This window comes from Vicugna pacos, chromosome 5, assembly GCF_048564905.1.
Source record: "Vicugna pacos chromosome 5, VicPac4, whole genome shotgun sequence".
Classification (NCBI taxonomy): domain Eukaryota; kingdom Metazoa; phylum Chordata; class Mammalia; order Artiodactyla; family Camelidae; genus Vicugna; species Vicugna pacos.
The window spans coordinates 777,952-792,384 of record NC_132991.1 but is presented as its reverse complement, the minus strand read 5'-3'; the positions used below and the strand labels follow the sequence as shown (position 1 = coordinate 792,384).

At 35.2% G+C, this 14,433-nt stretch overlaps 1 protein-coding gene across 1 annotated transcript in view; it reads left to right on the top strand.

The window, feature by feature from the left end:
• LOC140696304 (uncharacterized) overlaps window positions 1–14,433 on the top strand; it is an 89,501-nt gene that overhangs the window by 34,959 nt on the left and 40,109 nt on the right. The window contains exons 8-10 of the mRNA XM_072960742.1: window positions 3,133–3,279; window positions 8,641–8,710; window positions 11,048–11,222. The gene's annotated coding sequence lies outside the window, so the exon portion shown is untranslated. The remainder of the gene's footprint in view (window positions 1–3,132; window positions 3,280–8,640; window positions 8,711–11,047; window positions 11,223–14,433) is intronic.

Sequence of the window (14,433 nt, the reverse complement as noted above, 5' to 3'; positions counted from 1 at the left end):
ACAGCTTAATTTTACCAGTTGTTTAAGTGTTTTTTTCCTGGAAATTACTTTAAAGTTTAATCAGAGATCATTGTCGGCTTTTGTTTTGTTTAAAATTTACAACCAGTGTGTGGTCATACAGACCCTACCCACTTATTTATGATAACCACCTATAGATACACGTCTTATACTTGAGAATTTTCCAGTTTTCCTTCAGTAATTGACTTCTTGCTTTATTCTGTTGTAGTCAGAGGAGATATTTTGTATGATATGTGTTTTTAAATATATTGAGACTTGTTTTATGGCTTAACATATGGTACGTCCTACGTGCATCTGAGAAGATTGCATATTCTGTTGTTGTCAGCTGGAGTGTTTTATGTATGTCTGCTAGGTCTAGTTGGTTTACGACCTTGTTCAAGTCCTCTTGCTGATCTTCTGCTAGATGTTCTGGCAACTTTTATGGTAGAACCTTCCATTTCTCCCTTCAGTTCTGTTGATATTTGCTTTACATATTTTCATGTTCTGTTTGCTGCGGATATATTTGAAATCATTGTATCTTCTTCTTTATATATTTTATCAATATATAAAGGTCCTTTGTCAAAAAAAAAAAAAACAAAACCAGTTTTTGACTTCAAGTCTGTTTTGTCTAATATTGGTACCACAGTATCTCTGTATTGGGTTATTTTTACATGAAATATCTTTTCCATACTTTTACTTTGGGTCTTAAGTGAGCCTCTTGCAGACAGCATACGGTTGCAGCATGCTGTTTTTAAATCAGTTTTTGCTCATCTCTGCCTTTTAATTGGAAACTTTAATCCAGTTACATTTAAAGTAACTGCTGATAAGAACGAACGAACTTCTGCCATTTTGCTATTGTTTTCTGTATGTTTTAGACCCTATTTCCTCTCATTTCCTCCATTAGTGTTTTTTTTGTTGGCTTGTCTGTTTATTTTTGTAGTGACCATTTCAGTTCCCTTCTCATTCCTACTGGGCAATGTTTTTAGGTATGTTCTTTGTGGTTATCATAGAGATTACATGTAAATTCTAAATTGCTAACAATCTACTTCAAGTTGATAACCAAACTTAATTCTGCAGAAAGATCTGCTTCCATATTGCTCTGTCCTTTTCTCTTTTTATGTTGTATCATAAATTACATTTTTATACATTGTTGCTCAGTAGCATCAATTTATAGTTTTTTTCTGTTTACTTTTTATATCCTGTAGGAATCAAAGTGTGACATTCCAAAGCTTAAATACAATAATAGTGGCTTTACACGTGCTCACTTATTTGCCTTTACCAGAGAGCTTTACTTCTTCCCACAGCTTGGGGTTACTGCCTACTGTTCTTCCCTTTTGATCTGAAAGATTGCCATTAGCTTTCCTTTAAAGCATGTCTTGTCTCAGCTTTCATGTTTCTAGGAATATCCTAACTTCTCACTAATTTTCAAAGGAGTATTTTGCTAGAGATAAGATTGTTGGTTGATTGCCTTTTTTTAAAAAGCATTTTTATATGTGTGTATCACCCTGCTCTTTTGGCTGCATGTTGTCTGATGAGGAATCTGCTATTAATCTTACTGATTACTGGTTACTTATTGTCACCGTTGTGACAAAGTACTTCTTTATTGCTCCTTTTAGGACTGTCTCTTTGTTTTTGTTTTTGAATAGTTTGCTTATAATGGATGTTAAGTTGCTGGGTTAATCCTACCTAGAGTTAATTTCACTTCTTGGGTTTGTAAATTTTTTTTCTTTCATCCAGTTTGGGAAGGTTTTGGCCATTATTTCTTCAAATTTTCTTTCTACTTGTTTCCTTCTTTTCAGACTCTCATAATGCATATGTTAACGTGCTTGATGGCACCACACAGGTCTCTTAGGCTCTCTTCACTCCCCCCCCCCCTTTTGCTCCTCAGACTTTATAATTTCAGTTGTCCTATGTTCAGGTTTGTTATTTCTGTCTTCTGCCTCCTCCCACCTATTGCTGAACCCTCTAGTGAATTTTTCAATTCAGTGATCGAATTTTTCAGCTCCAGAAATTCTATTTCCTCTTTAGTTTCTACCTCTTTATTGATTGTCTCATTTTGTTAATTTATTCTCTGCATCATCTGTTTCCTTTTTTGGTCCATGTTTTTGTTTTGCTCTTTGAACATCCTTAAGACAACTGTTTAAACATCTTTGTTCAGTAAATCCAGTTTTTAGATTTCTCAAGGATAGTTTCTGTCAATTTATTTTTGTTCCTTTCATGAGCTGCTGAGCCATGCTTCCTGTTTCTCTGTATGCTTCGTGATACTGTTTTCTTGACGACTTGATATTGGAAGTCAGATTATCCCCTTCTCCAGGGTTTGCTGTTTTTTTTTTTTTATATTCTTGAAGATTGTTTCAGTCAACTTGTTTAGTTATTTTCCTGAGATTTTTTTTTGCAAATACTTACTCTTTGACATATGTAGTCACTGAAGTCTTTATTTCTTAAGTTGTATTCAGCTAGAATTTTGACAGATTTTTGAATGCCAGTTGCTAAAAGACCAACAAAACCCAGACCCTCTCCTTGCCTTTGCAGATCGGCTCTGTGCTGCAGCAGCCTTCATCATGTCGCCAGGCTTGCACTCACCCTAGTGGTCAGCTTCAGGTGGAAACTTTTGGTCTTCTCCATTTCTGTATCACCGTGCATCTTGCCCTGGCATGTGCAAGGCCTTTTATGTTCCCCTGTATATGTGGGTGCTTTTGAATGTGCTGATTGCTCAGAGAAACTCTCACTAGCTTTTTCTCCCAGGCCTTAGGTGGTCTGTTTCATGTTAAGTTGTAACCTTTTGCGCCAGGCATCTGCTGGCTCTCATTTTGACTTGCAGTGTGTTCAAGAGCAATGTCCACCTTCTTATTTTTGTTTCTTCTTTTTTTTTAAGTTAGATGAAAAAGAAACATTTGTCTTGTATCAGTTTTTCAAGTAGCTGCTAACAAGTGAGAATTTATTTACACAGTATTGTGCACATACAGTCTGCTCTGCCCCCTCCGGAACCAGGTACTGTTCTCCCACTCTGGGAACTAGCTTCCTTCTTCAGGCTGGCTGCTGCTCTGGCTAGGGAGAGGGCAGAGCAAGCAAGTCAAAGCCCCACAGAGCTTTCAGGTTGTCTTTTTCTCGGCTCATTGTTCATTTGTTTTCCAGAGCTATTAGATAGTTGGTTCTGACAGTGACTTCCTGTTTTTCGATGTTTCTGCGGGAGGATGAGAACTTGCAGCTGTATTTTCTTCCACTCGGCTGATGTCACTCTGCTTTCTTTTTAAGAAGAATTCTGTTGATAAGTGAACAGAAGTAAGCAGTATTATCTTCCTAAATTAAAATAGTCCACTTGAAATTTTACTTATTTAAAATTGCTCTTATGTATTTGTTCTACATCTGAGTTTCATTATCTTAGTTAATAACTTGAAAATATTATTTAGAGAACTAAATATGGCCTTTAAATTGTTAGAATATAGATATATTAACAATAATTAACAGAACATGAGGACTTATTAAGTAAACAAATTTCTTGTGTGTACTTGAGCACTGGCTCTTACACCTAATAGATGGTCCTAGATTTTTAGCATAAATAATTATCTCAGAGAGACTGCTGTTTACCTGATTTCTGAAATAAGGTAATAAGTATCCTTTGTGGCTACTGTCTTCATAGACAATGCCGAGTTACTTACTATACTTTGCTTTAGCTATATCAACACATGAATATACATAATTGATAGATATTTTTGCATCATTCCCTTTGAATGGGATTTTAAATTTATCTAAAACATTTTAAATTTATCTAAACATTTCAGTAGTAATCCTCATTCGCTTAAAGACGCAAAAGGTTTTAGGTGTTCACGCTATTCATTTATGCCTTATTATCCTGTCACAGCTAAAATATGGCTACCTATAGCTTTGTTTTCAACTTAGTTTGAATAAAATATTTCTTCCTCTTAGTATTAAATATTCATCACACACACTTGATGACATTTCTCTAAACTCAGAGATCAACCTTTATTTATTATGTAGTACTCAGAATTCATACCCAGTGTGATACACTTTTAAACTTGATTTTTTTTATGTGTAAAGTGAAGGTACAGTTAAGTAGGTGTGTTTAATTATATATATATGTTATATATATAACTATAGCATTATTCTAGCTGTTTTTAACCTCACCTAGTCTAAAATCTTGTTCTCCCTTCAGGAAGCAGATGTTTGTATATGAAAAGCACTATAGAAATCTATTGTAAACCTTCATTTAACATGATTTCAACATGCACAGATAGATACATTAAATGTCCTTAGCTACACATGACTGCAGTAAACACTGAAAAGGAGTCCAAATTTAATTTATCCTATTTTTGAAATTTAAGTCACCATTATACATATTAGAGGCTTTGTAAGTTAGATACATGTATTTTGGGAATTACTAATGGAAAATACTATGCTCTTGTATCTTCATTAAAAATAATATAACTACAAGCACTTTTTTTTCAAATCAGCCAACTTAATTTAATTGTGAATGTTATGAACTCATTTTACAAAGTTACCAACTAATGAGAAATGAATGTGCTATGTAAATTTCAAACTGTAGTGGTCACAAGTAATTGATGAACTGTTCCTATAAATATATATGTTGTACAATGTTATGCATATACATAGTGACATATAAAACTTGTATTATATATTGTATATAATTTATGTATTTATTTTAAATTACTGAAATATATCCAGTTTATTTTATTGGTTAGTTTAAGTTGTATATCAACTACCTTTAAAATCACAATTGTCTCTTTAAAATTTAGTCTATTGTTTAATTATTTTTCAAGCAAGTGAAAGACTGTTGTCTTAAAACATTTTTAGGTATTTGTGCTGTTTGAGCATTTAAAGGTCTTTGTGCGAGATTACTAATGTGTGTGTGTGTGTGTGTGTTTGTGAGCAAGAGATTTGAAAACAACCTATGCATCCTTGTTACAGTTACACTTGACAACTTGGTTCAGTAATCAGAACAGCAACTAAAAACATCATATTAAACTCTCTTGCACCCTCTGTTGTTATTTTGGGGGATTACCACACACGCCTTTCCATGACTGTATTGGCATTAGACTAACTAAAATCTCTGATAAAATTAATACTTGGTGTATTATACTTACCTCCGGATTAGATTGATAGTAAAGGAGCATTTGTTTTTAATTCTTCAGTTATTTTTTCTCATGATACAGATATCTTTTTATTGCATAACAGCTTCAATGAAAAATGAGACCTTGTGTTTGTCTTTGATTTTTCCTAGATACCAATTTTAAGGCCCTGCAAGTATTTCACACACAAAAATGAAAATCTATACAGGACATAGCACCCTGTGTATACAGTTTTCCAGGATTACAAATTCCGACTGTTCTTTTGTAAACCTTTCAATTGTCAGATAGTTTCTGTCCAAAATAAGAGTCTGTAATCATCCAATATTAAAATTAAGAATTTATAACTGTAAGGAACAGATGTTTTCATAAACATTTGCTATAATTAATTTCAACTAGAGGACTGAAGGAACAAAGCAGTTTTTCCCACTTCGAAACTTTATTACCTTTTCCCCGTATAGCAAACTCTGAAATCTTCTTTCTAATATTGTTTAGAGAAACAATTGCATTCCTTATTCAATTTGTTTTTGAGAAAGTAAAACTGCTTTTTTTCCTTATTATCTTTGAAGGTTACATTCAATGTGATATATTCATTTCCAAACGGGTATAAAATGAAGAAAACCTTTGTAATATATTTTGATGGCAAACCCTAGTTGTTTAAAAACTAGAAGTCTCTTAATTTTGAAATGTTTTATAGTTGATATGATAAATATCAGCAGAGGGCAAGAGATACTCTGTTGGTGAGATTTTTGTGTATGTAAGTAATCATACTCTTTGGTTTTAAGGAGAAGGGAAGCTCAGATTTTAAATGTATGATAAAGTACTTATTCTGTGCTGATTATGGAACGTTTCACAGGAAATGTTTGCAAGCTGTTTAATAACGTGTGTTGTAGGAAATTGTCACTTAGCAAGACAGAGATTATTTTTCCTTAAATCTTTTTCATTTCTTTATGATAACACCATTAATTTTTTAAAAAGGAAAATGAAATATGTTGTTTGAGTTATGTTATGGTACCCATATTTTCCAAGAATTAACAAAATATATTCAGCGAGGTTGTTCTGAAACATTCAAGTGTTTTGGATTCTTTTCTTCTATAGAATTTGGCAACATTTTCCAATACTGTAGTCAATTTCAGGATTTTTGTTTAATAAAAAAAAAAAACCTCAAAGTGCATTTTGAAGAAAGAGTAGACTTAAAAGTTATTATCAAATGGGTTCAGACCAGTTCTCCTTCTTCTAAACACTTTGGGTACAGCTGCAAAGATTTTGAAGAGAAGCAACATTCTTGACTAATCTGTTGACTATAAAATGTGCAAAGAAAAATAGGCAGCTGTCATTAAAATTACATTTTAGCTTTCAATAACCATTTAATGAGCAGCGTAATCATATAAGTATGGTACCTTAAGTGCTATATTCAATAATTAAAAATAATCTCATCTCTAAACTGAAAACTGTGTAATTGCTATTTGACTTAACAAGACCACTGTGATAACCTCCAGTGGTATCTTAGAATGTTCAGAATGGATTAAAAGTATAAGTTAAAATTAAAGAAATCATTAAATTATTAGGCTTTAAATATCACAAAAATGAATATAACCTGATGTTTGAAAGTTACAGAACAGGAATTAGTATAAAATGTAATCAGATTCTGGCCTTTTTAATCTGTTTCTAAGAATGCATGGTATGTTTAGTAGTAGCCCACTATGGTTTCATAAAAAGTACACTTTGAATTACGTATTTTAAAATTTAAGCCAAAATTATATTTCTTTCATTAAGAATATTTTATGTCATTGGTAAACATGTTTTTAACTTCTTTAGAAAATGTATTTTTACTCTGTGATCTTTAAACTGATAGGTAGAATTTGTTCTCAATCTAATTTTTTGAGTAAGATCAAGTGCAAATGTTTTTTCCCTAAAAGTTTGATATTACAGCATGAGGCAGAAATACCTTTTGATGTTGAGTTGTTGTTTGATTTCTGTGGGTTTTTTTTTCATTTTTTTAAACTGCTAAACTTTTGCCTACAGTTAAAACATAAAAGTTTGGGGAAGATTATGAAGGTGTATTAAAAGCTCACTGGAAGGCACTGTTGATCACCACCTCTCCAGACAGCTCTCTGTCCTGTCTGCTGACCACGTTCCTAGAGCGTGGATGGCCGGGCCGGGGAAACATTGTAGGTCTGCTCTCTGCCTGCTCACTTTCGACCCCAGCAGTGGACAGGATGGGTGACTTGGTCACTGATAAAAGTTGTGCTCTGTTTGTGACCCAATCCAAAAATGGGCAGAAGACCTCAAGCAATTCTCTGAGGAATACATACAAATGATCAATAGGCACATGAAAAAATGCTCAGTATCAGTGATTATCAGAGAAATGCAGATCAAAACTACAGTGAGGTATCACCTCACACCAGTCAGAATGGCCGTCATTCAAAAATCCGCAAATGACAAATGCTGGAGAGGCTGTGGATAAAGGGGTACCCTCCTACACTGCTGGTGGGAATGCAGTTTGGTGCAGCCACTATGGAAAACAGTATGGAGATTCCTCAAAAGACTAGGAATAGACTTACCATATGGCCCAGGAATCCCGCTCCTGGGCTTGTATCCAGAAGGAACCCTACTTCAGGATGACACCTGCACCCCAATGTTCCTAGCAGCACTATTTACAATAGCCAAGACATGGAAACAGCCTATATGGCCATCAACAGATGACTGGATGAAGAAGATGTGGTATATTTATACAATGGAATACTACTCAGCCATAAAACCCGACAACATAACGCCATTTTGCAGCAACATGGATGCGCCTGGAGAATGTCATTCTAAGTGAAGTAAGCCAGAAAGAGAAAGAAAAATACCATATGAGATCACTCATATGTGGAATCTAAAAAAAACAAAAAACAAAAAGCGTAAATACAAAACAGAAAGAGACTCAGACATAGAATACAAATTTGTGGTTCCCAAGGGGGTGGGGGTGGGAAGGGATACACTGGGATTTCAAAACTGTAGAATAGATAAACAAGATGATACTGTACAGCACAGGGAAATACAGACAAGATCTTATGGTAGCTCACAGAGAAAAAAATGTGACAGTGACTATATATATATTTATGTATAACTGAAAAATTGTGCTCTACACTGGAATTTGACACAACATTGTAAAATGATTCTAAATCACTAAAAAAGTTAAAAAATGTGCTTTGTTTGTAAACATTAGTGTGTGATTAAATGGTTTATAAGTTCTGGTTTTGTATGCGATTCAGAAGAGGAAAATGGCTGTACTATATACTTTATTCGTTCCTGTTAGCAGTGGTCATGGTGTAGTGCTCCTGTCCAAGTTGGACTTGTGGTGATAGCCTATATTTTAGCATCAAAATGAATTTTTTCTTTAATGCTTTCTGATTACAAAAAGTATTTGGGGGAGGGTAAAGGGTATATGTTTTTGGACTCGGCGTACTGCATAGACCTATCACAGTAACTTTTCAACTGAAATACGCAGTTTCATAATCTCCATTATTTCAATGTTTCTAAATTTTTCCCCCAGGAGGTTCAAATAAAAATGGAAGAAGAGCAAGTTCTACTTTAGATTCTGATGAGACTTCTAATTCCTACAGGTAGGTAATGAATACACAGATACATAACATTATAAGATTATGTACAAGATACCTAACCTTACAGGATTCTAATCTCAGAGTTGTGAGGACCTGTAATCTGTGCTTTTAGTATGACAAATGCAAACAATATGGTGATACACAGTTGTTCTGCAAGCTGACTGAGTAGAGGAAAATATAACAATTCTTAGTTCTTGAGTAAATGGTTCACTGTAAATATCTGTTTTTATCATATATAGCAAGATAATTGGAATCATTGCACATGCAGTATTAAGCTTCATCATAATCCATTTTTATTTCTGCTTTTGCAGTATATCTCTTACGATACTAAAGGCTTCCTTTGATTGCCTACATTTCCCAGTAATTCAGAGTACCTGCTCATGAGCATCTGAGAGAGTCTGAAATGTAATCCATGCTTATATTAAGGGCTGTTTGTTAATATCCCATTTCACTCCTCAACAAACAGGGCAGTTACATCTCAATTAGCAATTTTTCAAAAGGATACACGAATTAAGAAAGCATGCATCTTATCTAGTCATTTGGTAATATTCTCTATGTAACTTGAATTTCCTTGAGTAAATGTTATTGAATTTTATATCTTCTTAATAGGGAAACCTAGGAAGTGGAAAGATTAAAGTGTTTCCAGTAGTATTAGAAATCCATCTAGTGAACCAGAGTGATGTAAGAACTGGGTAGTGTTTTTTTTTAGGAGAATAAAGTACAGATCAAGTAATAACACCTTTTGGCATTGTAGGTAGCAGTGCAGATTCTTGAAGAAATCCTTTGATTGGAGAGTTGTCCTTAGGGTTAATAAGTTCTGATTCTTGTGTACTGACGCTCTGAAATATATGCAGGAACCACTCTTCACTTGGAAACATTCAAATATTAAGCTGTAATTCCTTCTTTTGTATCATAAAGATGGAATTTGTGCTTAGGTTCTTTATATTCTTGACTACATATTCTGCATCCCTGACTGGAAGTATATCATTTGTTTCTTCAGCTCCCAGGCAAGCTTTTAACATCCACCGTAGGGCCTTAGACACAGGAAGCACCTAACAAGAATGCAGTGATTGTGAAGGTTTTTACAATTTGTTTATGAATTCCCGAAATGAGATGGTAATTGAGATGCTTGACATCTTTATTTTATGCCAGTTGGGGTCTTTTGAAATAATCAGTGATTCAAGTGTCACGGGAGTTACAAAAAGCCTGTGTTCCCGTGGTGTTGTAGACGGGTGTTATCGTGGCAGTAAAGCTCATATGTTGTCATTATGTTCTCTGCACCCGTCCCACCTGGTAAGGGTTAGAGTGCTCCAGATCCCTCTCTCAGTACTGAAGTGCAGTCGAAAGCTTGGAATTTGACATATTAAATAATAGGTGGAATCCTCTATCTCAGCATGTTGGTCCCGACAGCAACAAAATGTGACTTAAAGAGATATTTAAATAAATGCTCATGTTTGGTATGTAACTGAGGAATATGAATGTGATAATATGTGAAATACATGGTGGAAATAGCATTAGATATAAATACAACTAAAAAAAGCCCAAGACAAAAGGAAAATAGAGATGTATTGCAAAGGAAGGAAAATCCTCATGTATATATAAATTTTGTTGGTAAATTATATTTCACAATTACATTTGTAGTTTAGCTAATTATAATAAATAATGGACATAATATAAAGTTAAGAGAAATATGTCATTGTGAAGGCATAGTATTATCTTGTAGTTTGTTTTCTTGAGTAGTTTGAAGATTAAAGTAGCGCAGTATTATTGAATGATAATTGTACTTTGAAGCAAACTCCTAATACAACTTGGCACAATGAATACTAATGTTGTTAACTAATATAGTTTTACTCAATGCCTCTCAGTGTTGTAATGTTAAGATATTAATTTATTGTGGTAATTAAAATGGCAAGATAAAAAGCTCAAGTCGTACAGTATATAAAAATGAGCTTTTAATTGTTGGCAGGCCGATGCTGTTATTAAGTAGTAGTACGGCATTTAAGGTGTGAAATGAGTATTTTTCTACTCAGTAGGCAATAGCTCTTACAACATAACGAGCTTACTTATGACTCTGACACTTGGCTTAAATGCAGAATTCATGGCAGCACAGCTCTGGGGCATATTTTCATATAAGGTCAACCAGTGAAAGCCAGGAACTGTTGCAGAATCACACTAACATGGCCATAAGAAGTGTCAGTGAAATTCAGTTTTGAAAATGAAAATTTTTTGTTACTATCATAGCTCTTTTAAATCAACCAGAAATAGGTTATTAGAAAAACGTGAATGTTCCAGCCCCCAAACATCCTTTAGCCTGACAGATCTATGTTTGTACTGTTCAAGCTGCCTCGGAAATCCGGACCTTCCTTCACAGACAGCTCTGGCCCCGACACCCTCGAGCTGCCTCTGCTTGTGTCTGCGCTAGTGACTGGCTTTGCTCTCTCGTCTGTAAAATGGACATCATGGTGTCCAGCCTGCTTCCTTGCCACAGCTGTTTTAAAGACTGCGGTAGAATTGGGTAAGATGAAGCCTTTTGAAAATCTGAATGCAAAACCGTGCATTATTATTGGTAGTTCTTTGTGTTCCCCTCATGGAAATTGGCAACTTTTTGCCGTCATCTCTGTGTGCAACCTGCTACAGGCTGAGGCTTTATTAGCTTTTGAATCCAGTCTTGGATTGGTCCCCTAAATCTGTGTTCTTTCCATTATTTGCTTACATTATTGTGGTCTCCGATGGTCAGGTTTAAAACGGCACAGTCTGCTTTCCGTTGTTTCAGTTTTCGTTTGGTAATAATATGTAGACATAGTGAGTTGGTGCCTGTCTGACCCCAGAGACTTTGGACAAGTCTTAGTTCCCTCACCTCGAGCGTGAGGGTGAGAAACCCCACTTGCTTCAAGGAGTTAATGTTGGATGATGCCGTGCGGCAAATGCCCAGTATGAGCTGCTTTTGTCTCCCGGTCGACGCCATCCTCACCATCACCGCTGCTCGTCTTCAGGCACTGTAGAATTTGCTTCACACTGTGCTCCTAGAGACAGCAAAAGGAAGATTTAAGCCCAGAATGTCTTACAGGAAAATAACAGCTGTCTGTTAGCAGAGAAGGGGCTGAGACGAGTGCCACGCGAGGCTTGGCGCGCTCAGCCTCTGCCGTGTGTTCCAGGCTCCCGGTGTGACAGACGCACACGCGCAGCAGGGAGAGAGGGAAGATGTGTTAGTACCGGTGTAAGTTCAGAGGAGGGTGTTTGGAATTTTGGCAAACTTTGAAGTCTACAGTCGATGGACCCTAACCATAGCTTTATGTGCCTCAGGCTCACAGAGGTGTTGTCATAGGCTAGGAGGTATTAGTTTGGGTTTGTGGTTTTGCTTCATTGATTCAGATAGAGCCCAGCTGCATTTAACTCCTAAGGCACCAGTGTGGTCATTCCGTGATGCCCGGGTAATAGCCTAGATTTTGTTGTGGAAGTTTTTGTTAAAATTTGATTATTTATCACCCAACTCATTTGCAGACATTGCATTAAAGTGGAAGGATCATAAAAACTTAGAAAACTTGGTTTATGCAATCTATCTTGTGCTTTTTAAAGATCCATTTAATGTTTTCTGTTAGATGAAATGAGCTTTCTCTGGGTCTTATTTAACCATGAAAACTGAGAGACCGTTGCTGGGTGTGAAAGGAGTTTGCCGATGCACAGCTGGCAGTGGACGTTTAACTTAGGGGCTGCAGCTCCTGGCCCTTTGGTGGAGGGATTGCTCCCTCTCCTCCACTCACCTCCCCAAGGGCAGCTGACCTCCTCCTCTCCAAAGAGGCGAGCCCCTTGCCAGCACATATGACCACAGACTATTACATTCATCTGTTTAGCTGTAGTACCAGCTGCTTGCGTGTTTTTAATTATTTTATTAGCTGGGATAACAGTGACCTATGAAATAAATTGAAGATCAACATTTTTAAACTTTCCATTTCCCTTTTTTACCCTCTGTTTCTAAATATCTTTATTGACCAAATTATGATATTCTGCAAAAGTTCACTGGAAGTCTATATGGTTTTTGAGTCAATGTAATTCTTTTTAAAGTAAAATGTTATAATTACCAGTATAGAAAATAACTTCATTTTGCCTCATTTTTGATAAGATGTAGGTTATGTTTATGTAGCCACAAATTCATGTTAAAATCTGTTGGTTTAGTAGTCAGTTTAGTTAGAGAAAACTCTGACCACTTATTGGCATTCACTGGGAAACTCACAATAGTGCTTAAATTTCAGACGTCTTAGCACTGTATAAATGGCATAGGGTAGAATATAAATCATTGTAGATTATTTTTAAATAAATTTGTATACTTAACTCCAATTTTCTAGATTCTTTCCATTCAGTGGTAAATCACCTAGCTGACCCTAAGTATTTTTACAATTTAATTTCACACAGTACCATTTCTGAGTGTATTTTCTCAAGCTGTGCCATTAGGAAAAGTGTAGTGTCTTCTGGATTTTTGACAACTGGATAATTTTCAAGTAGTACTTGAAATTAAACGTTGACTTCAAGAGACAGTTCAAAATAATAATGACCAGTGGTTGTTCAAAGTCTTAGCCCTTAAACCAAAATTGTGATGATTTAGTCAGAAATCCTAATGTCGAATTTAAAAACATAGGTAGTTGGATGCAGAAAAGGATTGTAAAATACTTACGTGTGTCGTTTGATTTCGGAAGTCCTGTAAGTGGCATAGTGGGGTTTTGAGCCTTGAAAATGTTATACTCCTAAATGCTTATAAAGTATACATTATTTTTTTAATTAGGTTATAGTCATTCTTTTTGGCTTCTTAGTTTTTTTCCTCTAAAGACCAAATTGCATAATTCAAAATAACTTTTGTTGAAGTATATATATTTTATTTTCTCTTTAAGGAAAGAAACTAAAAAGCCACTTGGCTCTAAAGTACTGGTGATAAAGTTTCTTGATGTTGATCAGAGCTCCCAGAGCTGCCTCCCTTTTTCAATATGGTATGTTCTATAGCCCACAGGGTCAAAGGATGTTGAAGTTAGTAAAAAGTTTTTAGGAATTATCAGGGGCGAAGGTATAGCTCAAGTGGTAGAATGCAGACTTAGCATGCATGAGGTCCTGGGTTCAATCCCCAGGACCCCCATTAAAGAAGAAATAATAATATTAATGAATAAACCTAATTACCTCCCCCTGCAATCAATCAATCAATGTTGTCGGTTTAGCTTTCTGAATTTAAAAGTTGTCATTTCCTGTATAAGAAAAAATACATTAATTTGAACTTTACTTTGTCATTGAGGAAATTTTAAAAATTAGGCTTCAGGTTTTATCACGAAGTTGTTATATATCCTATTTACATGTAATGAATAATTTGGGAGAATGTGGGAAATAACTTTACATCATTTACATTTATTTTTGATATAATACCTTTTCCCCCCATTTGCATGTAAGAGGGTCCTATGTCTCTTGAAATAACAATGAAGCAGTGGCTCAGAATATTAGAGACAATAGGGCAAAGCATATTTTGGATTTAAAATTTAGAAACCTGGGTTCTGGTTATACTTGTAGAATGATATAAGCTTGTTACTCTGTTATTTTTAAGAATATGGAATCAGAATCAATTTAATTGCTGGAATTTATACTGTGTTAATTTGTTCCAGCTGCTATGACAAAATACCAGAGACTGGGAAGCTTATAAACGACAGAAGTTTACTTCTTACAGTTGTGGAGTCTGGGAGGTTCCATGTGAA